The following is a 26568-nucleotide window of genomic DNA, read 5'->3' on the forward strand; positions in this document are numbered from 1 at the left end:
CAAAATGAGGTATACAAATGTTGTTTATCAAAAGTAAAAGGAGACGGGATCAAGAGGACTCGAAGAAAATCACAGCTCTGAGAATGAGCCACCGGCAAGCTTAGAAGCAAAAATTCACAAAGAAAGAACAAATGACAGCAAAAAAGCAGCGGGGGGGGGGGGGGGGGAGAAATTGATGAGATAAAAAGAGATATAAATGAAATAGGAAAAGACTAGCACAAATATAAAATTTTATTTTGAAGAATATATATATATATATATATATATATATATATATATATATAAAGTCAAGAAATTCTGGAAATTGGAGCATATAGAGGGGGGGATTTACTGTACCAAATACTAATAAATTATTGTATTAAGTTGGATTCCTTTGGAAGTTGGCTCTGAGGTGGAGAATCATATGTAGGAATTTTACCAGGATATATACTTAAGATCAACCCGTGTGAAAGAGTAAAAAAGCAAGGAAAGAGGAGGAAAGAGGCACTGGCAGGTGCCTATAGCGTCTCCTTTCCCTTAGGGGGTAGCTGGAACCAAGATGGCCCCTCAAAGTTGCCCAAATGAAGACAAGGAGCCGGATCTTTATTCTCCTGCAATAGTTATGGAGTTCAACTTTTCACAGGAGGAGGCAGTTTAGCTTGGATGAGCAACTTTCTTTAACGGAGTGCTGTCCTAGGAAGTAAGTGGGGAATTAATACCTCAGTCTCTCAGGGGGATCTTGGTGGTGTCTCACAGTATCCACTGAACTCCAGAAAGAAAATAAGTGAAACAGTGATACCAGATCTGTATTCCTAGAACTGAAGAAGATCTACGTACCTAGAATATGAATGCATATACAAATCCAGAATACAATAAAAGAATGTAGATAATTAGGAGAGGGGCACATGGGTAGCTCAGTCAGGTAAGTGTCCAACTCTTGATTTCGGCCCAGGTCATGAACTCATGGTTGATGAGATTGAGCTCTGAGTCAGGCTCTGCACTAACAGAGTGGGATTCTCTCTCTCCCTCTCTTTCAGCTCCTCCCCCCCCTCAAAATAAATGAATAAACTGAAAAAAAAAAAAAGATTTGTAGGAGAAAGAATGGATTATTCAATAAATTTCAGGGTGACAGGGGATTCACAATTTTGACAAAATTAAAGTTATGCCTTTAATTTACCCTATACTGTTTAGGATATAGATCTGCTATATGAGATCTGAAAGAATCCAAGGACTTCAATATGATAGTTGTATATGATCATTTTGTAATCTGGGTGGAGGAAGTGCAGGGGTAGAATGGTGAATCTAATACATGAATCGCCCACTCTCTGCATGTTTCTAGACGTAGCACGAACACGTTGTGAGCAGCTAGATGGAGGACGAAGAGAGGATAAAGGCCCTCCTTTTGAGAAAAGACCCTGAAATTGCATGTCACTTACGCCCGCATTTCATTGGCCAGGTCATACCCGCAAGAAGGCTGAGAAATGTATTTCATTCTGAGTAGCCACGCATCTCGCCCAAACACAGGCCTTTTACTTCTACGTTGGAGAAAGTAAGCATCAATATTGGAGACTACCTCTGTCACAGGCACCAATTCCAGACGAATTAAACTTTTATTCAGAAAAAATGAAATGACAACCATTGGCAAAAGCTTATGCCAGGATGTGGGAAATAAATCCCCTCAAATATAGATATTAAAAATATCATTGTAACCAAGTCTGTTGATCTAGGACTTGCATTTCTAGTTATTTATCCTGAGGCATGAAACAAAGATGTGTGCAAACATTTAAGTGCAGTGGGTATCACAACATTATGATTATGAATTAAAAAATGAGAACAAGAGATTGTTCAATATTTGACAATATGAGATACATAAAATATTTTTATTTCTTTTGTCTTTATGTAGAGTTGATTCAGCCGACAATGGACTACTATAAAGGGGCGCCTGGGTGGCTCAGTTGGTTGAGCGTCCAACTTCAGCTCAGGTCATGATCTTGCGGTCCGTGAGTTCAAGCCCCGCATCGGACTCTGTGCTGACTGCTCAGAGGCCGGAGCCTGTTTCGGATTCTGTGTCTCCCTCTCTCTCTGACCCTCCCCTGTTCATGCTCTGTCTCTCTCTGTCTCAAAAATAAATAAATGTTAAAAAAATTAAAAATATATATATAAAGTAATTAAATATTTTGGTGCAAAGAATATTTGATGTAATGGAAAATACGCAACACATGTTACTGAATGAAAATTTTTCAGAGGGGTATGTATAACATGAAGCTGGGTTTTTTAAAATGTTTATTTATTTATTTATTTTGGAAGAGAAACAGAGAGAGAGAGAGTGCACATAAACAGGGAGGGGCAGAGAGAGAGAGAGGGAGAGAGAGAATCCCAAGCAGGGTGCAGGGTCCCAGCTGTCAGTGCAAAGCCCGACTTGGGGCTTGATTCCATGAACCGTGAGATCATGACCTGAGCCAAAACCAAGAGTTGGATGCTTAACTGATTGGGCCACCCGAGCGCCCCAACATGATGCTGGTTTTTGAAAGAGCATATACACATCTAGGAAAGCTAAAAAAGTGTAAGACAAAATGTTAATCACAATGTGCATCACTATTTACCTATATACTTTACCCAAACATGTATAAAGTATCACCTTGAAAGTAAAAAATAAAATTCTTTAAAGGAATCGAGAGTCTAAAGTATTAGTAGGATGCATGAAGTGGAACACACAGCAGTCATGGGTGACTTCCGAGAGGATGGCACTCGACATGGCTCTGGAGGGCCCTTGAGGGACATATGGAATTTTTTTTATGTTTGGAAAAGGGAGGAGCATTTGTCATGGCGAAGTGACAAGGCAGAGTAAAGTTTGTTCTGGGAAGAGTGAGCAATTTAGCCTCTTGGAAGGATAAGCCTGGAAAGTCAGGCTGGAATGGGCTTACAAAGCGATATTAGGAAGCTTGAGCTCTTTCTCTTGGGATAATAAAGAGCCATGGAAGATGTCAGTTGGAGGGAGTCGTATGATTAGATTTGACTACTGAAATAGGCAAGGTGAATCGTTCCAGTCCCTCTCCTCCCCAACTGTGCCATCACTTCCTAGTAGATGGCCAGGAGAATCCTGGGGTTTTCAGCTTCCCTCTAGTTTCGGGAGCGCCTCACTTTGAAATTCATCATTGTACCTTGTGTTCTCCTAAAATTCATCTGTTGAAGCCTCATCCCCAATGTGATGATATTAGTAGTGTTTATAAGTCAGCCCGTTTGTGGTAATTTATTATAGCAGCCTCCGTGGACCAAGGCACACTTTGCTATTTGAATGTGTTTCTTTTCGCCAGGCGTATGCAGTGTTCTTCACCTCCCCAGCCCTCGTAACATTTATTTCATTTCTATTTCCACATATACTTTTGTATAAGTTCGTTAACGTGATTATATCAAATAAGCTTTCTTCACGCATTTTGATAACAAATTTTGTTCGTTCCATAGTTTTTTTTCCCCAAGTATACATAAATATGTATGAAGTTTTCCAAAAAAATGGGATCATATCACACTCGCTTTACTGAATGTGCATTCCTTTTCTCATCAATAACTGGAACTATCCTCCAATTAACTGATACAATTCTAAGTCATTCTTTTCAAAAGTGCACATCTTGTTTCTATGCAATATATTTTCAGTCACTTTATCATCTACAGCTTTACTTTACTTTTTGTCTAGTTTTTCATCACCACAATGCAATAAACATTCTTACATGTGTTTGCTTCTGTAGCATACCCTAAAAGCAAAGTTGCTGGGTCAAGTGTAGGTGTAATTATAATTATAAGAGGAAGCGGCCAGAAGGATTTTCAAAAAGGTTTAACGCTACATTTCTAATGGCCTTGGGAAAGAACACTCTGTTGTAGAGATCTTCACCAGTGATAAATATAATAGCTTTTTGGCATTATTGTTGCCAGCCCGATGGATATAAAATGATATCTTATTATTTTTATTTGCATTTCTCTGGCCACTAGTGAATAGCTGGTGTGGTGCTCTTGTCTATTGGAGCTGTACTTCAAGAGTTATTATTTATATCCTGCTTTCCAAATCTTCGTCCCTTCATAACCTTTTTTGATATAGGGCCAGCTGACTGGTCAATTTAAATTCTTCCTGGCCTCTGTTGACACAGTGTCCCTGAGTACTGTTAGAATTCACATTTTAAAACATGAACTGACTCCTCTGTACGAGTGTCTCCCTCGAGAGACTTAGTATGCCTTACCCAAGCCAGATAAACTCTAGGCAGGAGGAAGTGGGAAGTTCACTCACATCCCTCTTCTGGGGAAAAATGGGTGTGAACAGTACACAAATCCCTAACTCCTAAAACACCTAAATGAGTTCAGCGCCTTATCGAGAAATGCAGGTCTGCAGCTGTGGGATAAGGCCTCTGCGTGTCAAACACCACCTTTGAAAACATGAACTAGCTTGCAAATAAAGCATTCTCTGGGCATAACAGGATTTCAGAATGACAGATGTGACTCTGGGCGGTCTTGAAGGATACTCTGGGAGGGTGGTATGTTTCTCTCTCATTGATTGCTCAGTGTCTGTGCTCACCATTCTAATCTATTCCAGCCAGCTGCATGCGGCAGATTATTACCTAGTCAATGTGGAACACGGCCAACCGCTGGGGAGGCATCGGACATTATGCCATCATGTCAAGCAGTCACCAAGACCAGCCCTTTCCCCTGGAGCCCGTTAACAATTAGAATGTTGTGGATTGTCACTACAGTAAAAAAAAATCGAGAGAACTCAGCCTTGCTGTTTATGACTAACATCATCTGGGTTGCGAGAGGACTAAAGCCCAGCAGGAATTCTCTGCTTCCAGATGCCCCCCCGCCCCCCGCCCAAATATCCCTCTGCCCACCACATCCTCATCCAGGGTTAACTGAGAGCACAGCCTGCTCCAACTGGTTCTAACCTGTTTGCTCCAAAATGATTTAAAAAAGAGAGAGAGAGAGACCTCTCTGCTTCCTTTTTAAGGTAGTAATCTCTTTGATACCAAAATAATTACATAACCATACACATTAAAGAGGAAAAGACCATCCCTGTACATGTGACAGGTCCCCAAATCACATCAAGAAGGATTAAATGACTTGCCAATTACAGGTTAGCCAATGTCAGGATCAAGACCCTGACATGTGTACCCTGACTATAACATGAGTATTAGAATGTTCACGGAGGATTTTCAGGGAACGTGTGGAACCCCTAGAATTGTGTGAAAACTTTGTGTCTTCTTTTTTGGTGGGCAGGAGTCCATGGTTTTTATCAGATTCTCAAATGGCTCCCAGGTCGAAAGTGACTTAATAAGAGTTACAATTCCAGGGGAAGCTCAAGTCCTCACTCCAGTGGCCAGGAGGGACTCTCATAAGGATCGGACCAAGTTAGAAACTTCGAAGAGATACAATAGGACCCAGTCAGCAGAATGAAGAGAACTTTTGGTGGAGAAGCAAAGATGGTGATTCTCTTTCAACTTTAGGATCTATTCTCTATGTGCTGTTTTCTCATGAGGCAGATGCGATCACGTGGAGCTCTGAGTGTCCTCTGTTTGGGACTCTCCTTCATTCTTTGATGGCTGAGGGACTCTATGATCAGGCTTAGGGCATGGAACCCTGGACAAATGGACTCAACCGATTGCTCAAGGCTTCTCCGGCCCTTGCCAACTGTCATTATCTTTGGTGAGGAGGAGCCAGAGGGCCAGCTAGAACAGAGGGCAGAGCTGATTGGACACTTCTCCAGACCTTCCTTGACCCAAGAAGAGTAGCAGGAGCTGAGGCTCCCATGCTGTTCAGCTCAATTTGCCAGAGTGAGAGACCAGACCTGAGGTTCACGTAGGAGCCTGATTAGTAATAAGCCTAATAAGTAATAAGACATTTACCTGGAGGGGCCACTCTGTGCAGCTGTCAGAGGCCCATCTCAGGAATAAGAGGCTCCATGGAGATACAGAACCTGGAGACCGGCCACATCTGACATGACTAATGTCATTTACTATTGATTATCCATGCATCTAACTGCATTCAGGCTTCCAAAAGACATCACCAGTGGGTCGTGTCGGGGAAAGGCAAGCTCATTTTAGTAGCCATGCCAAGGAAACTAGATTTGCAAAGTAGGTCTGACGTACATTGACCAGCATACTTTTAAACACATACATGTATATGTGTATATACACAGGCACACGTTTGCCTATGCAGGTGTAAAACACTTGCCTGCGGTGAATAGAAATGATTTTGAACAACCACTTCTCTTAGATGATCCACACCACGGGTGCTCTTCAATAATGCAAATACGGAGGAAACAGAGACCATCTTCATACTCTCCTCTCCTATTATTTGTGGCTTAATGTTCAAACACCTGGCAAGTCTGAGAACAATGTGGTACCTTCTTCCAGTAACCAGCAAACTGTATCTACTGCTCATCCTGGACTAAATCTCAGGGATCTCATGCAGGGTATAGCTCCAGCTCCAGCTGGCTTTTGTTTCAAAGCTATTGCATCAATGTCCTGAGCCCTAAAAGATTCATTTATTCCGTAAGTATTTATTAAGGGTTCACTTTGTGACAGTCCCTGCTCTGAGAGCTGGAGGCACAGAAAACTAAAACCACTGCCTTTTTTAGAGATTGCATCTTGGTCTTAGGAGACAAGCAAATAAAACATGCGAGATGGTGATCACACTATGGGAGAAAGAGAGGGATGGGGCTGCAGAAGTGGGGCGGGGAGGGTGTGTGCATGTCATTTAAGATAGAAAGCCTCAGGGGCGCCTGGGTGGCTCAGTCGTTTAAGCGTCCAATTTTGGCTCAGGTTATGATCTCACAGTTCATGGGTTCGAGCCCCGTGTTGGGCTCTGTACTGACAGCTCAGAGCCTGGAGCCTGCTAAAGATTCTGTGTCTCCCTCTCTCTCTGCCCCTCCCCTGCTCATGCTCTGTCTTTCTCTGTGTCTCAAAAATAAATAAATGTTAAAAAAAAAAAAAGATAGAAAGCCTCTTTGAAAAGGAGACATTTGAGCAAAGATCTGTCGGAGGTGAGAGTGTACCATGTGGCTGTCTAGGAGGAAAGAGCTCTAGGCCGAAGGAACTGCAAATGCAAAGGTCCTGGGGTAGGAACCTGCTTGGAGGCCAGTGTGGCTGGAGCACAGTGACTGGAAGGTCAAAGAAGTGGCAGTGAGCCATGACCTGACACCCAGGAGTGGAATCTGACTCTGATGTTTTATTTGATTAGTTGTTTCTTTTTTCTGAGTTGCTGAACAAATACCTACACTGGTTTTTGTTTTTTTTTTTTTAAGAATTTAAACTTGACAAAGGTCATTTCTGGAAAAAAGGTTCTATGATGTTTCCTTCATAATCTCTCTCTGTTTTGTTTTGTTTTGTTTTTCCCAATTCTTGTTTCTCTCAGCCCTTCTTTAGCTCTCTAGCTGTCCATGCTTTTGTTGCATGGCTTCAAGTTTCTACCTTCCAAAAAAGAAAAAAGATTTCCACCTTCAAACTCAAAAGCAGGTGAGACCCGGCAGCACCTGTATGTCAATGAACCAGACCCACGAAATACATGCAGCGAGAGAAAAGCACCAGTCTTTGGCCCACTGTCAGGTCACTGGGGAAGAAGCCCTGGGACCAAGGTGGTCATGGCTCCAGGCACAGCCCAGCCCAGGATCCTGTCTCTGGCATCATGAGAAGGACCTGTTGGCTTGTGTTTGCTGCCTGCTGCTGCTCCCCATATCAGGTGGCCACAAATAGGATAGGATATCAGCCCTGCCACAATTTCCTGGCTTCGTTTCTAGCCTTGGTAGGATTCCAATAAGCTCACTGCCCATCTGCCTCCAAATCCACTTGCCCCCCTTCCCCATGTCCTTGTAAACGCTGGTCACTGGTTGACTACCACCATCCCCTGTGTCAGTTACCTAGTGGCAACCCTGGGTGGTCGTGACTGTGTTGCTCTTCCTCCTAATTATAATTTTATTGTTTTTTTAAAGTTTTTATTTACATTCCAGTTAATTAACATACAGTGTAATATTAGTTTCAGGTGTACAGTATAGTGATTCAAAATTTCCATATATCACCCAATGCTCATCACAACAAGTGCACTCCTTCATCCCCATCACCTGTCAACCATCCTCCACCCACCTCCCCCATCAATTTGTTGTCTATAGTTAAGAGTCTATTTCTTGGTTTGTCTCCCTCTCTCTCCCCCACCCTTGCTTGCTTGTCTTATTTCTTAAATTCCATCTCTGAGTGAAATCATATTTGTCTTTCTCTGACCGATTTATTTCAGCATAACATTCTCTAGCTCCATCCACGGCATTGCAAATGGCAAGATTTCATTCTTTTTATGGCTGGGTAACACTTCATTGTGCGCGCGCGCACACACACACACACACACACACACACACACACACACATATCTTTATTCATTCATCAGTTTCTACACTTGGGCTGTTTCCATATCTTGGCTATTGTAGATAAGGCTGCTATAAACATTGCGGTGCTTGAATTCCTGTGAATTAGTATTTCTGTATTCTTTGGGTATATACCTAGTAGTGCAATTGCTGGATCGCAGGGTAGTTCTATTTTTAACTTTTGGAGAAACCTCCATAGTTTTCCACAGTGGCTGCACCAGTTTGCATTCCCATCAACAGTGCAAGGGAGTTCCCCTTTCTTCAAGTTCTTGCCAACACCTGTTTCTTGTGTTTTTCATTCTAGCCATCTGACAGGTGTGAGGTGGTACCTCAGTGTGGTTTTGATTTGTATTTCCCTGATGATGAGTGATGCTGAGCATCTTTTCATGTGTCTGTTGGCCATCCGGATGTCTTGTTTGGAAAAGTGTCTATTCATTCATGTCTTCTGCCAATTTTTTAATTGGATTATTCATTTTGTGGGTGTTGAGTTTTATATGTTATTTATATATTTTATATAGTAACCCTACCAGATATGCCATTTGCTAATATCTGCTCCCATTCCACAGGTTGCCTTTTAGTTTTGTTGGTTATTTTCTTTGCTGTGCGGAAGCTTTTTATTTTGATGAAGTCCCAGTTGTTTACTTTTGCTTTTGTTTCCCTTGACTCAGGAGACATATCTAGAAAGAAGTTGCTATGGCCAATGTCAAAGAGGTTACTGCTTGTGTTCTCCCCTAGGATTAAAAAAAAATTTTTTTTAATGTTTATTTATTTTTGAGAGAGAGGGTGTGTGTGTGAGCAGGGGAGGGGCAGAGAGAGAGGGAGACACGGAATCCAAAGCAGGCTCCAGGCTCTGAGCTGTCAGCACAGAGCCCGACACGGGGCCTGGACCCATGAACTGTGAGATCATGACCTGAGCCAAAGTTGGGTGCTCAATCGATTGAGTCACCCAGGCGCCCCTCCTCTAGGATTTTTATAACCTCAAACTATTTCAAAAAATAGAAAAGAAAGGAAAACCTCCAAATTCATTCTATGAGGCCAGTAAATTCATTCTAAGACTCCACTAAAAAAAAACCCCACAGGCCAATATCCCTGACGAACATGATGTAGAAATTCTCAATAAAACACTAGCAAACTGAACCCAATAATACATTAAAAAAAAAAAAAAACATTCATCATAGTCAAGTGGGATTTATTCCTGGGTTGCAAGGGTGGTTCAGTGTTCATAAATCAATCAACATCATATGCCGCATTAATAGAAGAAAGGATAAGAACCATATGATCATTTCGATAGCTGCAAAAACAGTATTTGACAAAGTACACCATCTGTTCATGATAAAAATCCTCAACGAAGTAGGTTTAGAGGAACAAACCTCAATATAATAAAGACCATCTATGAAAAACCCACAGCTAATATCATCTCAGTGGGGAAAAACTGAAATTTTCCTCTACAGTCAGGTACAAGTCAGGGATGTCCACTCACACCACTGTTATTTAACATAACTAGAAGTCCTAGCCACACGATCAGACCAGAAGAAGAAATAAAAGGCATCCAAATTGGCAAGGAAGAAGTAAAACTTTCACTATTTGCAGATGACATGATATTCTATATAGAAAACCTGAAAGACTCCACCAAAAAACTACTAGGACTGATCATCGAATTCAGCAAAATCTCAGGATGCAAAATCAATGTACAGAAATCCGTTGCATTTCTACACAGCAATAATGAAGCAGCAGAAAGAGAAATTAAGGAATCGATCCCATTTACGATTGCACCGAAACCCATAAGATACCTAGAATGAACTAACCAAAGAGGTGAAAGGCCTGTACCCCAATTAAAATTTGAATCTATCCACTGATCTCACCCTCCTCTGCTGTGAGCCTTGTCTGGTCATTGCCATTCTAGCCAAGTGACTCACACGGCCTCCAGCTGTCCTGCCTGATCCATTCCCTGCAGAATAGTGAGATGATCTTTCTAAAGGGTAAATCTGATTGTATCACTCTTCTGGGTAACTTAGGATAAAACCCAAAATTCTTCATATGACCAGCAAGGGCCCTGTGTGATTTTTTTCCCTTACCTGCTTCTAGAGCTTAACATGGCTCACCTGTCTCCCTGTTTGCTAAGCTCGAGCCATTCTGCCTTTTTTTTTTTTTTTTAGTTCCCAAACATACCCAGTTACTTCCCAATGAGACTACATGTGTCGAATCTACCTGAGGCACGCTTTCCTGTGCCTTTCTCTCCTCGGTAACTCCTACCCACCTGTGCATCTTAGCAAGTATAGTTCTTCTTCAGAACAGCCTTCCTCACACTAGACTAAGATAGATGCCCCCTCCTATATGGCATTTCTGCACCCAGAACTTTTATTGTACGGCACTAGGCAAAATGGTCATTGATTTCTTTTTTTTTAAATTAATTTATTTAAATTCAAGTTAGTTAACATGCAGTGTAGTATTGGTTTCAGGAGTAGAACTTACATAAAACACCCAGTGCTCATCCCAACAAGTGCCCTCCTTAATGCCCATTACCCATTTAGCCAATCTCCCCACCTACCTCCCCTCCAGCAACCTTCAGTTTGCTGTCTGTATTTAAAAGTCTCTTATGGTTTGCCTCCCTCTCTGTTTTTGTCTTATTTTTCTTATGTTATTGTTTATTTATTGTTTGGACTATGAACCTCGCGATGTCAAGGAATTGCTCTTTCCTTTTACCTTGTGTTCTCAGCTCCTGTTTTTTTTTTTTTTTTTTTAAATGTATTGTTGTATGGAAACCAATTTGACAATAAATTTCATATATTGGAAAAAAAATTGTACTCATGAAACTTGTTGAAAATGGTAAGGCAGACATTTTTCAGGGGGACTGGTACAATGGGGTTTTGTAGTAGAGGAAAGATTGGGCTCAACTCTGAACATGAACACAGGCGGTGGGGAATTACGGCTAAGTAGCAAGGCAGGGGGCAGTGAATAGAGCATCACTGAGAGGCAATATCAGAGCTGGGGGATTATTGCTAGACCAAAGCAACAAGGTTCTTGCAAGAACACAGAGTTGAGGAATCTGATCAGATTTGTAGGAATCTGATCCTACATTGACCCTGTAGGATTCTTATCTGCCCAGGACAGAGCCCAAGTTTGGGTCTTGAGGATTTAGCAAGCCTGACTAGGGCTGGGTCACACCTAGCACAGTGCCTAGGGCATAGTAGGTGGTCTCTCTCTCTCTCTCTCTCTCTCTATATATATATATATATATAGTGAATTAAGTGCCTATCTGTTGGTGTAGAAGTGAGTGTGATTAACAAAGCTGTCAATTCTAATTTTACCCCTAACATGAGCTTACAGTCAAGCTCTTCTCAAAAACTGAAAAATGAGTTTAGTAATTTAAAATGCCTTTCACTGTATCTGAAGTTGAATTTTTTTGAGTTCATTTTGCTATGTAGCAGAATAAAGGGCCTTGAAAAAGTACAGCTTTCCCACAATAGATACATAATTCTCCAAGTGATTTTAGAAAGCATAGCTATAGATTTAGCAAGCAGCATTTTGTTGCAGAATAATATTATTTATACCATGTACCAAACCAGACAGTTTCTTTCTTTAAAGCCAGTAGGAAAGGTTGCAAGCATCTAATGGAAAACGTGAAGTATTAGCAACTGTTTCATTAGTCATTTGGACAGTCTAGTCAGCTTGGATGCTGGTTACTGTGCCCAATAAATAAGAAAGTAATTCCTCTTCCTACTTAAAATCATGGCTACAAATTTTAAAATTATTTCACGGTGTGTAGACAACCAAGTTATGCAGCAAATGTATTACTATAAAGACACAGGGGGCCTTAAACTAATTCTCCAAACAAAGCACATTAGATCAGATAGATTCTGGATATTTTCTGTTTTGTTTTGCTTCTGGCCCCTATTTCAAGTCTTAAACAGCTCTGGGCCACACAGCGGGGGTAGGTACTCCTTGCGGCTACCAAAATCAATGGAAGGTCAACTGATTTACCTTGCACTCAAGTGGATAACCTGCCGAGTGACCTTTTGTGAATCAAAATGTGATTCCTTCAAAGACTCTGATCTCTTTCCAAAAATAAAAAGATTTTTTTTTTTTTTTGGCAAGAGAACTATTTATGACTTTTATGTGCAGAAAGACAACAGTGTCCACTTAGCCCAGTCTTTGCGTTTTCCTGATTGGCGATGCGAGCCACCGACTTTGGACCCGGGACACTGCCTGCTCCGTGATGGCGGATATCATCATATCTGTCATTGTCATCGGTCCTGCTGGCTTCCGCCAGCTTCGCCAGAGCTCCTTCGTCTTTGGAGTTAACCTGTGTGAAGGACAGCAGTGGTGCAGGTCTTCCTGTGGACCAGACACCCCAGCCTGCACTTCCCCTTGATGATGTAGTAGGGAGCCCCCTTCTTAGGACACAGGGCAGGCAGGAAGACCACAGGCTCAACGGGATCCACACCATGTGCAATCACTACCGGCTGAGCTTTCTTGTCCACCAAGGTGGTGACGGTATTAACCCCAGCTCAAAGGACAGGTGACCTGTTACTGGTGTAAGAAGTGAGACGATTCATGTTCAGATATACCAAACAAATGTAGTGCTGTCTAGTTAACAATAGGTTTACAACCTGTTGGAAATATGTAGGAGACTCCCCCACCAATGGAGTCCCAAACCCTTAGACACTTCACTTCCTGGTTCTTCTTCCCCGCCCCATTTTCCGGACTTACTTTCCCAGGCTTTGCAATGAGCATGCGCCAAAGAACTGAAGTCTCTGCATCACCTCCAGGAATGTACTTTTTTGTACCTTTGAACATACTCAGCCAATGAGGAATCCGGGAAGGGACTTGCACACTAGGAGATAAATTGCCTGTTGTGGCTGCCAGGAGTGTGCCTGTCCATCAAACACTCACTCTTGGAAGAACATTGATTAAAGCCTCACCTCAAAGGGCTCTGAGTCTCCACCTCCCTCCTTTGATTGGGTCAGTGGGCTTATTTTTCATAGTAGGGACATCTGCTTTGCCAGCAGCTTTTTTCTCTGCCCTGGGCCAACAATCTCTGCTGCTTCTCCTTGCTTTGTCCTTGGTCTGTATTTGTGGGCCAGCTTAAGCTGAGTAGCTGTTTGGCGGCCCAAGGCCAAGGTCCTGGATGGACTGGTCAATTGCGGGAGGCACTTTTAGAAGTTTATGTGAAAGAGCCCTTTGCGGCTGCAGCCGGATATAGTGGGGCTATTTGACAAAGAAGGTGAGGTCCCTTGTGGGCTGGATGTCCTGGCCGATGCCAGATGTCTTCGGCCTTTTCTCAAACAAGGGACTGACTGCCTTCTTGGCCTCCTGCTTCTTCAGGACAGCAGGGACAGGGCCCCTTAGCCTTCTCTCCTTCCCCTTAGCCTTCTTTCCTTCCAGCATCTTGTATGGCTACAGGAGAGAGAGAGTCCAAAATGAGAAGATTTAATGACCTTCTAGGCCCAGCACTGCTTCATTCTCAAACACAGTAACTGTTCTCACCCTTACCGTCGTGTGCCTGCATTTTCCTTTTTCTTTTGTTCTGATGTCATACTTTTTCTTTCACTGAGCTTTTTCTTTGGTTTAAAAATGCCTCAAGTTTGTTTTTATTTTTGGAGACAGCTTCAATTTAAAAACACTCAATATGTAAAAAAATGTTACATTTATTTTATAAGTGTACAGAATGACACTGTTTATGTAAAATTTTAAAAACACAAAATGATCCTAAGTAATGCTTGTAGAAAGAGGCATTCATAGGAAGTGAAGATACGAGACACACACGGAAGTGACACCCCCACCTTAGGATAGCCGAGACCTCCCAGAAAAGACAAAACCGGGATGGACTGGTTTAGCATTAAACCAGCTAAGATTTCACATTAAAATTTGTCACATTCTAATGTAGTACACAAAACAGATTTGCAAGATGGCAAGCAAGTGTGGTGAGTGGCTGGCTCCCAGAACCCAATCTGGAAATGCTCCAGAGTGAGAATGAAATTGATGGGCCTGCCTAATTAACTTAAAGACTGTCAGAACCCCCTGGGGCATCGCAAGTGGGGTGATGTGGGTGGGAACTGCAGGTCAGACTGAAGGAGGACCGGAAGCCACAGCAAGCAAGAGACAGAAAAAGATCTCTTAACTCTGTTCTGCTCTCTCCCCAGATCAGCCCAAACGGATCAGCCCGGTCACCCCACGCAGGAAGGAAACCTGAATTAGAGCCTAGTCTGGAGGCAGGGGCGAGTGATATCTCGGTGGAGCCGGTGGAGCAGCTCTGGAAGAACAGGTCGCAACAAACCGTGGTTATCACCCGAGGGAGGTGACAACCCTCTGGAAACCTGAGCTCGTAGAGAAATACAATGATTGTCTAAAATTCAGCTGAAGAATCAACATAAGGCGAAGCACGATGAATTGATTTCACTTCTATGTGGAATCTAAAGAAACAAAGTGAACAAAGAAACAAATAGAAACAGACTCATAATTGTTGGGGAAGGTCATCAAAAGGACATGACAACCAGCTGATCTGTGAGATGGGACCCGGAGGCTCCTCACCCCCTCCCCTGTCCTTGGAATGTGGGTTCCGCTTTCCAGCTCCCGGAGGCTGCTCCTAGGACCTAGGCTTGAGATAGCGATGTGGTGTGGAGAACATCCACATGAATCAGTGACTAAACCCAGTTAAGGCCTCTTTATAAACTTTCCGGAATTGGCAAAAGCAGGTCTGAGAATCCATTTGTCTTGCTGCTGCTCAAGACAAGCCTCGTATGTAAATTTCCTTTGCTTATTAAAACTATCACCTACCAACTTGGAGTGGCCTCTTTCTTCAGTCTCTTCCTGCCTTCCTAGTACTGATGGCCAGTTTCACATTACACCAGGGAAGCTCCTCGTTGGATTGTGAATCAACACGGATACCGAGAACAAACATGGTTGCCAGAAGGAAGGGGTGGGGGGATGGGCGAAATACGTGAAGGGGATTAAGAGGTACAATTATAAGTTATAAAATCAAGAAACTGTGAAATTAATAAATCACAGGGATGAAAAGTAGAGCACAGGCCTACGGTCAATAATACTGTCATTTGGTGACAGTCGTATAGAAGTGCTGAATCACTGTCTTGTCCATCTGAAACTAACACGACATTCTATGTCAACGCTACTTCAGTTTTTTAAAAAGTAAACGAAAGCAATGTTTTTCAGGAGGACATTGGTAATTTGAAGCAGGAACGAAGGGTTATGAAAAAGAGCCAATTGCAAATTATCATTACAGTAAGAAAATCTGTAAATGGATTGAATATCAGGATGGATATAGCCAAAGAATGAACTACTAAAGTGGAAAAAAAGACATGGAAAGGAATTTTCCCGGAAGGCAAGTATGCCTAAAAAGAGCAAACTATAAGAAAAACGTCAAGAGAGGAGGATTGGAGAAGCTTCCGAAGAAGACAACGAAATAAATGGAAGGGAGAAAATATTTGAAGAAATAATGACTGGGAATTTCCCACGATTAAAGAAACAAGGAAGACCACAGACTGAAGAGGTTTAAAAAACGTCAACCGAGGACATAAGAAAAGCCCACACTTTGTTATAATACAGTAAAGTTTAAGACCATGAAAGTCAAAGATTCCTGACACAAAGAAACAAAAGTCAAATTGATACCAGACTTTTCAGCAGTGATATTAGTGAGATCAGGCTAATATTTTCAAAATGGTGAAGGAGAAAATAAAATTAGAAGACTTAGAATCTGTGTAGAGTGTTTCCGTCTAGCTGGTTTCTTGTTCAAGTGCAATAAATGTAGTCTCCAGCATGTTATTGTCTCAGAGGGATTAACACAAAGACTCTCTTTGAAACCACTCTTGCAGGAAGTATTCTGGCAAAAGAAAAGGCATCCAAAAGATACAAAGAGATACAGACAGGAACTAATGGTGAGTAAACCTGTATTTGGATTTCACACACCTGATTCATATGTATTTTTGTGTGTCCGGGTTCTTTCGCTTTAGCATAACATCTTTGAGATTTGTCCACATTATTATATGTCATTTGTGATACTTTCAATTATTGTAATTTTGAGGGATCAGAGGGAAGAGAGTCAAAAGGGCAAACAGCCTAGATTTGAAATACCTGAGCTGAAATTCTGACTCTTTTTAGTTGTGTCACTTTGCACTAAAGGATATAATCTCAGGGCTGGCTGTTTGCACAGATCTCTCTAAACCTCAACTTCCTTAACTTCAAATGACTATAAAAATACTCAGCTCACAAAGGTGCTGTCAAGATTAAGATAAAATAAGTGAGAACTTGGTGCTAGACACAGAATAGTTGTTCCTGGAAGAGGAAAAAAAAAGATTTGTTCCATCTGAATATAGCTGGCTACTCACAGATATTGACTAATTACACTTCCTTAATGATCAACCAGAGGGGATGAAAAGGAGAAACAGTTTTGTTTTGTTTTGTTTTTCCCCATCAAACCTGACAATAGGAACTTTATGTTCTCCCCTGGAATACAATTTCAAGGTCTAAAAGAGATTATATATAAGAATATATCATTTCAATTTGGAAACAAAAGAGCAAGCAATTAAACATAGAGCCAGCAGCAAGGCTTGGGGCAGGAGGGACCCTTGTGAGTCTTATCTTGAACTTCAGAGTGTGGATCCCAGCCATTTCCATTGTCTTTCCTCAGGGAGGATAAAATTAATTCGAGAGATTTAAAGATAGACATTCCTGCTATGTTAAAATATTGTGGTGTTCTTCAGCAAGATGCTATGACTCAAGCAAAAATCTTTTTCATGAGAATAAAGCAGAACCAATGTATTTGGTGGCATTAAAATGAAACGATAGACCCAAAGACCCCCATCATCTTCCTGCCTATGTTAACATCAGCTCAGAGAATTTCTTCCCATACACATCAATGATTCCAAGATGTAGAGAATTAAAAATGTAGCAATCATTTCCAATTATCTGGGATGTTCTTTAAGAACTATAGGGCGTGAACCACTGAAAAGATCTCATTTAGGAAGGAAGGCCATCTTTGAATATCTTGAACACAGACACCTTAGACTACACTGCCATTCTGTTATCGTGTGGTTTTATGTGACAGTTGAAATTACCATTTAACTGAGGCATTTCTACATTGGTAATTCATGGACTGGGTAACTTACAATGAAAAAAAAATACTAAAGCAATCGTTTTTCTTGTGGTTAATTTTATATGAATAGAAAGAGATAATACAAGTCATTCCTTTTTCTAATACTTCTGAATAGGGTTGATCTCATAGAAATTTAATTATAAAACACATGTTTGAACACTGATGAATCTATTAGGAGCCTGTGGCACAGACAAAAGGTTTGGAAGTAGCTTCTCTCCAATAAAAACTACAAGGTTAAGAAAAATAAATGTGTCATTGACTAAAAGAATACATCTTTATGCTGTTTTTTTAGATTTCATATATATTTATTCATTTATACATAAATAATCCTATAAAATAGGTAGAGCGAGTGTCATGGTTTCCACTTTATAACTAAAGAAACTTGGACTGAGATTTTTGAGCAGCGTACTATTAGAAGAGATGATATTTTTCCCCAGATGTTATCACCGCCTCCAATTTTTATGGCCCCTTTTTCATCTATGAAGCATTTAGAGACAACTTGCTAAGGCAGACCACTCAAACCAGGTTAATCCAGAAAGAAGGGAATGAGTGGATTCCCGTAACTAGGAAAACCAGGATGACTGAATGCAGACGGAATCAGACTCCACATTATTGACGTTTCTTGCTTTCTTTCTTGCCTCAGTCCTGTTCTCTGTGTGGCTGTCTTTCCCTCCCTCTGCAAATGGGCTTCCTCCATGTGGCTTGGTAGCCCCACGTACCACTTCCTGCTACACCCACATTCCAGAAATGCCAGGGTCGGGGCGCCTGGGCGGCTCAGTCGGTTAAGCATCTAACTTCGGCTCAGGTCAGGATCTCGTGGTTGGTGGGTTTGAGACCCACGTCGGGCTCTGTGCTGACAGTTTAGAGCCTGAGCCTGCCTCGGATTCTGTGTCTCCCTCTCTCTCTGCCCTGCCCCCACCCCCATGCTCTGTCTCTGTCTCTCTCAAATATAAATAGACATTTAAAAAAATTTTTAAATACCAGGGCCAATCTTCTTCATTTGCTCCCGTTGAAAAAAACCGGGATCTCAGTTTGGGTCCCTTGTCATTTTTTTTTAGCCATTTCCTGAGATCAGAGTTATAGGAGACTGTGACTGGCATGAGTAGGACCCTATCTCTCATGTACAAATTGGGGACAGAGCACATGACTGACCACATATAGGGGGAGGGGATGATGCCCCAAAGAGAAGGATATTGGCAAATACTCATTGTCTCCTGTACACTGGCATAGAAATAAACAGACAGGAAGCTTACGGGTTAGACTAGAACATTTAGAAACAGATACATGTATATGTAAGGATTTGTTACAGAATTTTTTCTGGAAATTCAGATAGGTGGGGAAAAGATGAGCTGGATAATAAATGCTGCAAAAACTGAGTTGATGATGTGAAAACATCAGTAATTGTTGGATGTAATGAAAGGAACAAACGAATGAATGAATGAATGAAGAGGTCTGAGTTAGAGTCTCATTTCTGCCGCTCATAGCTCTGGGATTTGGGGATAGTTATTTCTCTCTCATAACTTCCATCTTCATTTCGATTCTTCATTGTTGGATTAAATGAGCTCTTAAAACTACAGAAGCTGCAACGGAAGTAATGGCAGAGGACACAAATACGTAATAAAAATACACAATCCCATATAAAATAAACACAAGGAGTGCACTGGAAGATATTAATGCTTATACTCCATTTTGGTGGAGGGAAGTCACATATCACTGATTTCAAACTTAAGTTGGTACAGCCTCTTTGGAAAGTGACTTGGCAATACTTTGTCAAAATGCTACAGAGTTTGTAGGTTTTTCATGCTGACATTTCACATCTATGAATGCGATTTTGATTTAATTATAAAGATCCCCTTCTAACATTGTTTATTAGAACAACCGACTAGAACGGACCAACACTTCATAGATGATGGTGTATCGATAAATAGAAACACTAGAGTCATTAAAATAAATTTGTAAAAGAATATGTAATGACAGAGATGTTCACTGTGTATTTTTATATTAAAATAGAGAATGTACAGATAGTAATGGAAGTAATTCCATTTCCATAAATAATATGTATTTAGATGATTTGTTTTTCAGAGTTGAAGGGTGCACAAGCGTAACATGGACAGCAGCTAAGGAGAAAGGCTTCGCCATCTCACCATCCTTGTTCACTTCCAAGCCTGATCTGTTTACAACCCAATTTCCCCTTATTCAAAATGAATATAACCAGACATACCTTACTGCAAAGCTGTACACTTTATTTTTTTTATTTAAAAAAATGTTTATTGGGGCACCTGGGTGGCTCGGTCGGTTAAGCGTCCGACTTCGGCTCAGGTCACGATCTCACGGTCCGTGAGTTCGAGCCCCGCGTCGGGCTCTGTGCTGACAGCTCAGAGCCTGGAGCCTGTTTCGGATTCTGTGTCTCCCTCTCTCTCTGCCCCTCCCCTGTTCATGCTCTATCTCTCTCTGTCTCAAAAATAAATAAACCTTAAAAAAAATTAAAAAAAAAGTTTATTTATTTTGAGAGAGCGAGTGAGCGAGAACGGGGTAAGGGAAGAGAGAGAGGGAGAGAGAGAGAATCCCAAGCAGGCTCCATGCCCAACACAGAGCCCAGCATGGGGGCTCGATCCTACCAACCATGAGGTCATGGTTACAATATGTATGTGGAAAAGTGGATACACGCTCAGAGATCAACCCACAGGTGCTTCTGTGTGGTTGGACAATGGATCGTCTTCATTTCTCTGCCTTGTTTTCTGCAAATTCTTCGTAATTCACGTGTTAGTTTTTAGACAAACACAAAGGTCAAAGGGATTTTATAGACTCTATTGAGGATGTGAAGAACGTTACACAAAGACTGGTGGGAAAGAATCAGTGTGAAAATTGTTTTTAGAAGTTTTAGCAATGTTTTTCTTTGTATTTGTCTCCATGTTCAAAACTTTTTAAAACAAGCATGTATTTCTTTGTTGGTTTCCTAGTCTAGCTGCCTTTTGCCTTAACCTTCCCACCCTTTCCTCTTCCAAGGTAAAGGTGGCGAATACAATCATGAAATGATGGAAACCGCTTTCTTTGCCAGCCAGGAGATTCTGCTCCATTGCTTCAGGCATCGCAAAGTCAGTGATTATTGTCAATTTGTTTTTAAGTCCCACATTGGACATGCCATTTGGTATGTTGTCTGAAACATGGTGTCGCTGTGGGACTTCCCATCTGAATTTAGGACTTGCCAGAAAATCCGAAATGAATTCTCTCAGGAGTCCAGACTCCTTTCTGCATGGAAGATGCATGCATGACATTCAGAGCCCAGGCATGTCACTTTGTCTTCATAGGAGACTGATTATTCTTTTGCCTTTTGGTCCATTGCACTTACCATGTAGAAAGAACCCGGACACTTTGGCACGCTGTTGTTTCCACACCGAGGGAGGAAACATGTTGACTGTTACTGTCATTGTTACATTAAAGCGTGTGTCAATGTATTACTATTTCGTCAGGTAGATTTTCTTCTGTAGGATGATGATCTGTGGTCACTTACCTCCAAAGCACTGATTTTTAATTTGATCTTCTTAGAGACGTTATTCCTCCAAAAATACAAAGAAATACCCATGGCTATACAGTGCTAAGATTGCAACACAGGAATAAGGAAAAAAAATGATTGTGCCCTAGGTGCCCTAATGTTCTTGTTGCTAAAGAAAGTGAACGGGCTGGAGGCCAATGTAGCTCTGTGTTACTAGTTTTAAATTGTCTTTTGGTTCTTAGTAGCTTAAGAGCCACAAGTTTTCACCCACTTGTAATTTTATGTTGGATTTCTCCACACAAAAGTAGGAACACTGCCTAAAGAAAACCAAAATAGATCCAACGAAATCCGCTAGCAGTCCATGAACTCCTTGTTTCTTTCTGCTTGCCCTGCTTTCTTCCTCATAATCTGAAACTGGACTAAATGACTCCATAGGAAAAGCAGGCATTTCCCAGCAGTAGGGTATAAGAGTGATTTTGAATCATACGGGTGATCTGCTATCCCCAACAAATGGACTAAAGGTCTGGATTGAAGGGAATTTTCCTAGCTTGACTTGTTAAGATTGCTTCACAGCAGATGACTTTTGGCCCCAGTGCCTCTTATCAGCTCTCAGTTGTGCAGCATGAGGTTGTGTAGGAGCAGACACTTATTTTGATGTAGTTTGAGTCTCTAAAGAAATATTTACGAGGTAGAACAGCTCAGGGTAAGAAACATAGAAGTTAGACATCAATTCAGTATTTATTAAATGTGATAAAATGAGTGACAAACAAGACGAATGAGGTCTAGAAATCTGCTGTGCAACATTGTACCTACTGTCAACAATAATTTATTGTACACTTAAAAGTGTGTTAAGAGGACAGATCTTGTGTTCTTTTCAAACAGAAAGAAAGAAAAGAAAGAAAGAAAGAAAAGAAAGAGGAAGGAAGAAAGGGGAGAGGGAGAGAGAAAGAAAGAGGGAGAGAGGGAGGGAGGGAGGAAGAGAGAGGAAGAAGAAGGAGAGGAGAGGAAGGAGAGGAGGGGAGGGGAGAGGAGGGAAGGGAAGGGAAGCGAGGGGAAGGGAGGGGAAGGGAAGGAAGAATGAAGAGGTCTGAGTTAGAGTCTCAGGTCTGCCACTGACAACTCGTCTTGGGATAATATTTATCTCCACATAACTTCCATCTTCACTAGATTGTTGGAGGAGTAAATGAGATAACAAGTGTATAAAGCGTTAAGTAAGCAATAATTACCTCACTTTGACAGGATGGTCGTGTGACCCTCCGACTTCATAAACACTGCCAGAAACAGTAATGTCAGCCAAGATACAGAAATATCTTCTCCGGCTGGTGCCTTTTTCCTTTAGACTTTGGCAAATGTTCTCACACTGGAGAGGGCGTGGCATCGAGAGTGCTGGAACAGGTACGTGACACCCGCGAAGGGAAAACTGTCCCCCCAGAACAAAAGACCAGCCTCATTACTGTTGGAACTGTACCTCCGCGACAAGTCAACTCAAACAAAGGAAGGTTATTCGTTGCGCGCCACTTGCCAAGAGTAAAAAAAGAAATCCAGGACTTGGAAAAGAAGGAAACACGTTCACAGTCTTTTCACTTCAAAACTGTTGCCTACTGCATTTGCATGTACTAAACAAGCACATTCCTGTTACTCATCTGGAAGAGAGGGTTGATTTGCCTTCAGAACGGTTACTGTTCTTAGAACTTCTGACTCTATTAGGCACAGTTCTACAGGAACCTGTTTTCTTCTCTATGTGTTCCCTCCCCGTATTGTGCGGCTTGAGAGCATCTGGGGTCACGGGTCAGCACCAAACGTGCATCTGAAATGTAACCCACTGTTCGATCCTGTTTTGAATTCATAGCCTGTTGCTCTGAGGGAAGCAGCAAGCTCATGTTCAGGAAAGGAAACGAGCAAACGCAAATATTCCTGGCTTCCTTCGGAGCTGAAGAGTTGGACAGGGCAGCTAGCTCAGTCAGCTCAGCCTCAGTGCTCAGTAGTGTAAGAACTCGGCCTCTGTCACTGACTTGCACGGCAGCATATATATGAGACTGGGAAACAGATTATTTGATGTCTACAATGCATAAAAGCAGAACGTGTAGCAATCCATTTCCCAAACAGCAGCAATTCCACAGACCCAAAGAAATTTCTAGAAGCAGCTGGGGGTACAGACGGGGACAGGGGAGGGGAATAATGCATCCTCAGGATTTTGTTGCTAGTGTTTGAGGCTGGTGGCCATCTGTTGGTTTGTGCTCATTATTTGCACTTTTGCATGGTATGTGGGGAAAGATAATGCATTACATGCATTATTTGTACCTTTGCATGATATATGAGGAAAGATCATCTGTGGAGGTAGATATTTTAGGAGTCCAAACTGAACAGGGCTTGGATCTCAGATTTAAATGCCTGGAGGACCAAGCAGATGACCTGACTGTGTAAAACAGACAGTGTATGAGCGCTTCCAGTGGTTTATTTCATGATGGTGCTTTGATAAGGTTACATTCAGTTTGCATGTAAGCATGTAACGATGTTGTTTACCTCCACCAAAATATGGGTTAGCTCCCAATTTGCTCATCCCTCTCAGTCTTCCTTGCATTTTCTTACTTTTGGAAGAGACTTAGAACTTAATAACTATTTTATTTCCTCTTATTTACATTGTAAGAAATCCACGATTTCTTGCAACAATCCATGCATGCAACAATCCATGCATGTCTGATGACAAATGATAATTGATACTCCTCAGGGTGTGGGAGACAATAAGACCGTGGCCAATGCAGAGAACATGCCTGGTGCTTTGGACTGAACTGTGTCCCCACCCAAATTCATATGGCGAATCCCTAACCCCCAGTGTGACTGCTTTTGGAAGATAAGGCCTTTAGGAGGTAACCAAATGTAAAGGTCATAAGGGTGGGGCCCTGACGCATTAGGCTTAGTACCCTTGTAAGCAGAGGTACCAAATGAAGCTCTTTCTCTCCCCTTCCCAAGTGCACAAAACAAAGGTCAGGTGAGCACAGAGCGAGATGGCCTAAAGCCAAGAGAAGAGGCCTAAGAATGAAGCCTTCCCTGCCTGCACCTTGACCTCAGACTTCTGGCCTCCAAAACTAGAGGGATACATTTTGGTTGTTCAAGCCACTCAGTTTATCTTACTTTGTGATAACAGCCCCATCAGACAAATGCACCTTGTCAAAAGTAGGCAGCTGCTTTTTAGTTACAGATTGTTATTAACAGGCAAGAGTGAGAGCCCAGGATAGCTAGATTTTCCATTTTTCCCCTAAGACAGAAACCTAGATTTTTACATGAGCAGTGTCCTGGATTTTTTAATGTTAAGTAACCAATAAAAACTCTGAACACTGTGAAGGTATGAAATGGCGTCTATAAAGTTCTTCACTGCAACATTATTTGTAAAACTAAAATGTTAGAAATAACCTAAGTGCCCATCAACAAGAGACTGTTTAAATAGCCGAACATTCATGAATGGGTTCAGAACAAGTGTCCCCTTTCTGAACGATGTTTTACAATGCCCCTTGGCAATGCATTCACTAATAACATAATCTCCAGTTGCAATTTTTAAAAAATTAATCAAGCGTCTTAACTCGAATATGAAAACTATGTAGCTTTTAGTTAATTATAAAATACGGATTTCCATGTAGAAATGTCCAGACTCAGCTACTCTAGATAATCAGCAGTACGATCAGGCATGCTCGTCCACAGAACCACTGTGAATGCAACAGTTAGAGCTGCAGACCCGCCCGGCATGTTGCATGGGAGGAAGCTGTGAAGAAAGAGAAGTATCCTGCATCTCAATTTCCACGGTCTGGCAATTTCAGTGTAAAACACATCTCATGTGTCTAGGTAAATTAGAATCAAGTTCTAGGCTTGCATAATTATAAACAATCCTACAAATGTCCGGCGGTGCACTTGAAAAAGTTGCAGAGCCTACGGGGAAAACCTTCATTGGGTCATGCATTGCAGCATGCCTGGCCTCCCCACTGAGTGCCAGTGGTACCCCTGATCTCTGTGACAAGCAGGAGCATCTCTACAAACTTCCAATACACTTTCCAAGGATGGGCAGTGTTGTCTTCATTGAATGCTGCAGACCGAATGTTTGTGCTCCTGCCCCCATTCATATGTTGAAGCCTTAATTCCCCATGTAATGATATTTGGGAGGTAATCAGGTTGTGCAGGTGGAGGTCTTATGAAAGGCTCAGCGTCCTTATAAGAAGAGTCACGGGACTCTTGTCCTCTCTCCCCTCCATGTGAGGGCACAGCAAGACGGCAGCCATCTGCAAACCAGAATGAGGGCTCTCATCAGACCCCGAGTCTGCTCGCACTTTGGTTTTGGACTCCCCAGCCTCCAGAACTGTGAGAGAGAAGCGTGTGCTGGTTAAGCCACCCTGTCTATGGTATTTTGTTACAGCAGCCTGAGCTGACTGAGACCTTGAGAATAATGGGAACAGATCATTTCCCATGTTTCTTCCTGCTCTTCATCGTGTAAGAAATCTACAGAAATGACTACAGTGGATAGGTAACTAGAGGTACAGGTTCGTAGTAAATGCAGGTCTAGATGCTTATAATAGCCTCTCTAGAGAAGCAAAGATTTTGTGAGATTCCACGTCTCTGAAGAAAGACAGAACACATGTGGGAGGGAGAATAGAAAATCAATCACGGGGTTTTGGGTGGATGGATCGGGTGAGAGCCGAGAGCATGCTGCTCGTGAAGAAAAGCTGCCAGGTCCTAGGTGTCTGGAGAAGCTCTGGGTTTCCCTGAGGGAGACACTGTGTACCTTCTGAAGGTCAGCTGTAGGATTTTGAGTGCGAGTGAAATATGGATGATCTCGAAGGCCTGTGAACACACTGATGGCGTTAGACTGAGGTCACAGGCCAATACCCAAAGGTGACAAGAAAGGAACTGATTCGGGACGGAGTGAAAAGTACCACTGTCATCAACTTCTTTATAAAAATAGGTCCCTGATGAGGGGCACCAGGGTGGTTCAAGCAGTTGGGCGTCTGACTTCGGCTCAGGTCACGATCTCACAGTTTGTGGTTTCGAGCCCTGCATCGGGCTCTGTGCTGTCAGCACAGATCCCCTGTCCCCTCCCCCACTCTCTCTGCCTTCTCTCTGCCCTTCCCCCACTCTCCCTCTCTCTTCCTCTCAAAAATAAATAAATGTAAAAAAATACTATCAATAAGCCTTAAAAAGTAAGGGTTCAACGGTAGTTTCATTCTGCCTCTTTTTTTGGCAAATAATGCTTTCATCAAGAGTCCTTAATTATTGGTTGCTTTAGAAACAAACAACAAAATGTTTCAGGTGCAATGACTGAGGCCACATCTGGATCAGCTCATCTCGAGATCGCTGCTTGTCCCCTCCCCCATCCCCGGCCATCCCCTCGTGTGTGATGGCTAATGAGCTTTAAAAATATATTTACCCAAATTCTGCGTTCTCCACAGGGTGTGATTACAGGAATAATCTTGTCAGGACGAAGTAGATGTTCCTTCCAACACCCGCTCGCCCACCCCCTCTGCTTCCATGGCAGTCAGCCCTCCTCCTTCTCTAGAGTTTATCCCAAAGTTCCTCATCATCTGGAAATGGAGTCAGGGCCCCATGCAATCGTTG

At 42.1% G+C, this 26568-nt stretch overlaps 2 long non-coding RNA genes and 1 pseudogene across 2 annotated transcripts in view; 2 read left to right on the plus strand and 1 right to left on the minus strand.

The window, feature by feature from the left end:
- LOC128776508 (uncharacterized) overlaps positions 1 to 1915 on the plus strand; it is a 63846-nt gene extending 61931 nt beyond the window's left edge. The window contains exons 2-3 of the long non-coding RNA XR_008421583.1: positions 1319 to 1528; positions 1883 to 1915. This is a non-coding gene — a long non-coding RNA (uncharacterized LOC128776508). The remainder of the gene's footprint in view (positions 1 to 1318; positions 1529 to 1882) is intronic.
- Positions 1916 to 2136: 221 nt separating this feature from the next.
- LOC109277297 (uncharacterized) lies at positions 2137 to 4706 on the plus strand. Its single transcript, XR_002085088.2, has 2 exons — positions 2137 to 2227; positions 4559 to 4706. It is a non-coding gene; the product is annotated as an uncharacterized LOC109277297 (long non-coding RNA).
- Positions 4707 to 12467: 7761 nt separating this feature from the next.
- On the minus strand, positions 12468 to 13756 carry LOC109277383 (60S ribosomal protein L7a-like; annotated as a pseudogene).
- Between the last annotated feature and the right edge of the window lie 12812 nt (positions 13757 to 26568).

The sequence above is a fragment of the Panthera pardus genome, unplaced genomic scaffold (assembly GCF_024362965.1).
Source record: "Panthera pardus isolate Hobbes unplaced genomic scaffold, ASM2436296v1 HiC_scaffold_13, whole genome shotgun sequence".
Lineage (NCBI taxonomy): Eukaryota > Metazoa > Chordata > Mammalia > Carnivora > Felidae > Panthera > Panthera pardus.